Genomic DNA, 5,478 nt, shown 5'->3' on the forward strand with positions numbered 1-5,478 from the left:
AATAAAGATGTAGACACTAGATACGTTCAATGATGCCAAAGTGTCAGTCTCTAGACCCTGTCAGGTAACAGAAAGGGAACTATATAAAAAACATATACACACATACATATATATAATTTGTTTATATATGACATTCATTTATAAATATGCCATCCATTCATTTATATATGTGGTGCTCATTTGTACATATGGTATTAATTTCTACATACGGTGTTCATTTGTACATATGATACTCATTTGTACATATAATGTTCATTTGTACATATGGTAGTCATTTGTACATACAGTGTTCATTTGTACATATGGTGTTCATTTGTTTTTGTAGTGCTGAAGATTTAGGGCAGGCCCTTGCATGTGCTGGGCAACTCCACATCGTTAGCGTCGTGGTCCTCCCGGCCTTCCCTGTGCTCACCTACAAGGAGTCATGAGAAATGTAGCGCAGAGCGCTGTCACCCATTTGCTTATATGTCCTGTTTCCAATGCACGTTATAATGATTAATTCTCTGTGCCAACTCAGGTACCCAGATATCTGGGCGTGACTGTGAATGTATTTCTTTGAGATTAACTCTGCAATGGTAGAGTGAAGCAAGCTGCCCTCAATAATGAGAATAGGTCTGATCAAATTAATTGAAGGAACTACCAGAACAAAGAGGCTGAGTCAGAGGGCATTCCCTTTGCCTGACTGCCATTGATGGGGCATTGTTTTATCCGATCAAAATAAATACTGGCTGTCCTGGGTCTCCAGCTTGCTAGGTGTAGATATTGTTACTTGTCAGCCTCCAAAATGACTCCAACCAAATATTTACTAAAGTATTGAGCCCTCTCTCCTCCTAGCACTCCTCCCCCTGCCCCGATGGGATAGATACACGGTTTCTATGTTAGTTACTCACTCATGCACGTGTACAGTGTGTTCAGAATTCCCAAGGTGTGTCCCCATAGGGTCAGTAGTATCAAGTAGAATGCAGTGCTCACACAGAGCCTTTCCTGTAGTCTCACTCATTTCCAGGGTCCGTCATGCTCTCCTTCCCACTTCAGTGAGACGTGCAATACAGTTGGATTATTTTATCTCATGGTGCATTCCCTTGTACGTTGTCTCAAACTTACAAATCATTGTGGGAAGAAGGTTCTGGGGGTGATGGTTCAATTGTTAAAGAGCTTGTTACCATCTTGAGGGCTTGAGTTTGACGTCCAGCATTTGCATGCAAGCCTCGCGCTGCAGAACGCGCATTAGACATCCAGCTTAGCTGAATTGGTGAGCTCCAGGTTGAGAAAGAGACTCTGAAAAACCGTGTTTAACTGAATTCATCGGGGATTTCATACATGTCTATAACATGTTTTGATCACATTTACCCTTGACTCCTCCTCCCCCACTGCACATTGTCTCTTTATCTCTCTCCCCTTCTCGCACCCACGAAGTGTAATTTGTGCTTCCCATATACACACGGGTGTCAGGCCCTCCACTGGAACATGGTTGACCTATCAGGGTACATCCTTAAAGAAAACTGACTCTCCCCACCTCAGACTTTTAAATCACAGAAAGGAGGGGCTTCTGGGGAATGGCTCAGTCAGTGTAGTACTTTTCACAGGCACAAGAGCTTGAGTTCGAGCCCCAGCACCAATTGTCAACAGTTCCCCCAGCTCCAGATGGGAGCGCGGGACACACTCTCTCATCCATGCTTGAATGCTGACTGGTTTGCTCTCTGGCAGGTAGCAGCTAACCACAGCCGCTCTAAATCCACACGTGTAGTGTCCTGTCATGTCCAGAGAACACCATTTTGTTCTACTCCTCTTAGTTTTTCTTTTCCCTCTTCTGCGATGCTCTTTGAGACTTGGAGGGAGAGGGTGTGATGACATGTGTGCCCCAAGCACTCCATGGAGAAGTTGTGAGTTTTGTTGGATTTTCTTCAAATTCAGGAACTCTGTATGTAGTGTGTAACATGAGCGGCTGGCTTGTTTGTTGTTGGGGTTTTTGTCTCCCCCGGTACCCCCAGCTGTTTATACCCAAAGAAAATCACACATAGGTCTCCATAAATTATAAGCTGATTAGCCCATTAGCTCTAGCCTCTCACTGGCTAACTCTCACATCTTGATTAACCCATCTTTCCTGATCTATGTTAGCCATGTGGCTCAGTACCTTTTTCAGTGAAGCAGATCACATCCTGCTGCTTCAGTGGTTTGGGCAGGAGTGGGAGGAATCAACTTCCTCTTTCCCAGAATTCTCCTATTTTCATTATATCATTTCTACTTCCTGTCTGGTTTTCCCGCCTATACTTACTGCCTGGCCAATCAGTGTTCATTTAAAACATGATTGAAAGAATACAGACAATTCTCCCACACCAGTAGTGAAACTTTTAATTTACTTTAACTTGTAAAGGTGTTGGGTTGTGTGGTCTGTACCTCTTCTGAATTGCTGATATGGCTTCTTCTGCTTTTTTTTTTTTTTTGGCATTTTAAGATACTCTATTGTAGTGATTGATTTTGAATGTTGAACTCGTCTTACTCATTGGAATGGACCCTGGTGTAGAATTTTTTGTATATGCCACAGCTCTCTATTTAGTCCAGTTGTGTTGACCCCTTTTGTGTAATGTTTATAAGAGGTATTAATTATGGTTTTCCTTCTTTCAAGGCCTTTGCTTTAATTAGGCGGGGATACATTTCTCCAGCAGATATTTTGAGTGAGGATAGGTGCAGAGAGACACATAGACACAGGAAACCAGGCTATTATGTTTGCCTAGTTTGAGCAGTCCATACATACAGGTTCACATGTGTAAAATCAAGCACCAGTGGAAGGGATGTTTTTTATATAAAACCTATGAAGAGGTGCAGATCTCATCTGCCTGTACATCTCAAGCCACCATCCTCTGAGGTATTAGATGAAGCCCAGGGACGAAGCAAAGCTTCTGGAAGACCAGGAAAGACTGTCTGCAAGCACCGTGACATTTTACACAAAATTCCAGAAGAACCTGCGATTTTGATATTTGCAAAAATCCCATAATTAATATGATATGGATACCATATGAGAACTACATCAAATATGGCAGGTCAAACTCCTCCAACTCTGCTGGCTATGGGCGGAGAGGGAAAACACAGGGAAGGGAGGTTGAGTGTCAGGATGCCTTCAAGCAGGTTTCCTGACCTTCCACAGAGGCAGAGAACGAAAACCTTAGGACCATACAGACTCCAAAGCTACAGAGAAACCCTGTCTCGAAAAAAAACAAAACAAAACAAAACAAAAAAAGAAACTGTGTATCACTTGAAAGAGCAGAAGAAACTTTAGTGTCCCACAGCATTTTCTAAATCTGCTTTATTTAGAAGTTACAAGAAAGCAAAGAGCTGAGAAAACATCACATGGTTTGATTGTGTACATCACTCAGTCACCAGCTACTGCCATGGAGATTCACAAAAATCGGAACCCAGGAAGGGATTGCCAACACGAAAGGGGCATACATTCTGTTGTCTTAAGTAGCTTAGAAGGTAGAGTTTAAAGGCGCACATCTGCTGGTTCAGTGACACAGCGAGTGACAAGATTCAGTGGATCACGATGTGAAGTCAGAGATTGGCGTCCTGAAGAAGAAAGGGCTTGGGAACGTATGTAGAGGAACAACAACGGAGCAGCTCTCAGCCCTAGCCGGAAAGCAGAGGGAAGAAGGCAGCAGGGACAGCACCCGAGCACAGGGCTCTACCAGAGCTCTGGGGAGCAGACAAGCTCAGGCGACAGGGACTTCAGTGCCGGTAGCTCTTCCTGCTGGAGGAGGTGGTGGTGTACTTGATGGTGGAAGAGCTGCCACCAGAGGAGCTCAGGCCACCACTGAGGCCTCTGCCACTGCCAGAACTGAAGCCACCTCCAAGGCCATGGCTGCTGCTGTAGGAGTAGCTGCTGCCTCCTCCCAGGCCCAAGCTGCTGCTGGCACCGCCTGCACTGCCATAGCCGCTGGACATGGTGGACTGCACCACAGCTGTGAAGAGGAAGAGGGGACAGAGGACACTGTGAGCCGGCTATGTCCTGCGAGTCAAGCAAAAGGCAGGGGAAGGGGAGGCGGCAGGCAGTGTACTTACAGATGTTGACGGGTCCAACGCCTTCACCATTCAGCCTAGAATAGGAACAGAGCAGATGAGAAGGTGAGACCTAGGGAGCCATGACCTCAGTCCTCGTGACCCCTCAGTGTGGTGACAGGTCACAGAGAATCCCTGGTAGAGTGGTCCCTGAAGGGAGGCATTGTGTCCACAGCCAGTGCTCCCTCATGCTGTACTCATGCCTGGCATCATGGAGGAGGGGGAGCACTCACCTGCACTCCTCTCCTTCCAGCAGCTTCCTGTAGGTGGCGATCTCCACATCAAGGGCCAGCTTGACATTCAAGAGCTCCTGGTACTCCTTCAGCAGCCTGGCCATGTCCTGCTTGGCCTTCTGCAGGGCGTCTTCCAGCCCTTCCAACTTGCCCCTGGCATCCTTGAGGGCATTCTCCCCACGCTGCTCAGCTTCAGCAATGGCAGCCTGAAGGTTGGCACACTGGGCAGAGAAAGAAAGAAAAACAAACTTGTATTGTGGTTCTTTCAAGAGGGTGAACGGAAGATCTTTTCTCCTAGTGAGCAAGAGTCTAGAGGACAGAAAATAATGGATGACAACCTCTGACTTTTCTGTCTTTCATACCAGTTTTTGACGTGATCGATGTCAGATTTCAGCCTCGGAATCATGCGATTTGGATCAGCGTTCTCCTGCTTGGTGCTGTGCAGATCAGTCCCTTGTCTGTCTGCTGTGACCTGCAGCTCCTTGTACTGAGGGTCAACTGAAGGGAGAACATTTATATTAAGATTTACATTCAAAGGCAAATTCACTTCTAACTGGCCTGCATAATAATTGCCGTAGTAACCTTTCCTCAGGAGAAGGTCTAGGAGGATGTGGGCTACATCGATCTCTTGGGACTAAGTGTTCTATGTGATCTCATGAGGACCTGTATTCCCAGTATGACAACTTTCCTTCTACATCCGGGTTCCTTTGATCCTTGGACTACAACTTCATTCTTTAATGCAAGTCAAGGCCCATCTGCTATTACAGGAGCCCAGTTCCTTCCCAGTAGATCTCTAACCTCCAGTGATGTCTGAGACTTACGGAATTCATTGTGGGTCCAGTTTTTCTTCATCAGGCTCCAACTAAATACTCACTTTCATCTGGTATCAAGACTCAGCTTCAGCACGGCTCCTCTGAGCAATCTCTATGATATCTGAAGGTAGATCACAGGAAATGTAGGATTTCTTCATAAGTAATTCATCATTACTTCTAAAGATAGGCTGCTTTGTATGTATGTAGAAAATGACTGTATGTCTTAATATCCATACATATATATTTACATTAAAAATTGTTCAAGGGACTGTAAAGATGGCTCACTTGTGAAGAGCACTTGTTGCTCCTACAGAGACCCAGATTTTAGATCCCTACATCCCCATGGTCTGTCACAGCCATCCATAACTCCAGTTCCATGT

General features: G+C 45.5%; 1 pseudogene; it reads right to left on the bottom strand.

The window, feature by feature from the left end:
- Positions 1–3,695: 3,695 nt before the first annotated feature.
- On the bottom strand, positions 3,696–5,219 carry LOC126488798 (keratin, type II cytoskeletal 6A-like; annotated as a pseudogene).
- Positions 5,220–5,478: the final 259 nt, after the last annotated feature.

This window comes from Alexandromys fortis, unplaced genomic scaffold (assembly GCF_014885135.2).
Source record: "Alexandromys fortis isolate MF-2015 unplaced genomic scaffold, M_Fortis_MF-2015_v1.1 scaffold_216, whole genome shotgun sequence".
In the NCBI taxonomy this organism is placed as follows: Eukaryota; Metazoa; Chordata; class Mammalia; order Rodentia; family Cricetidae; genus Alexandromys; species Alexandromys fortis.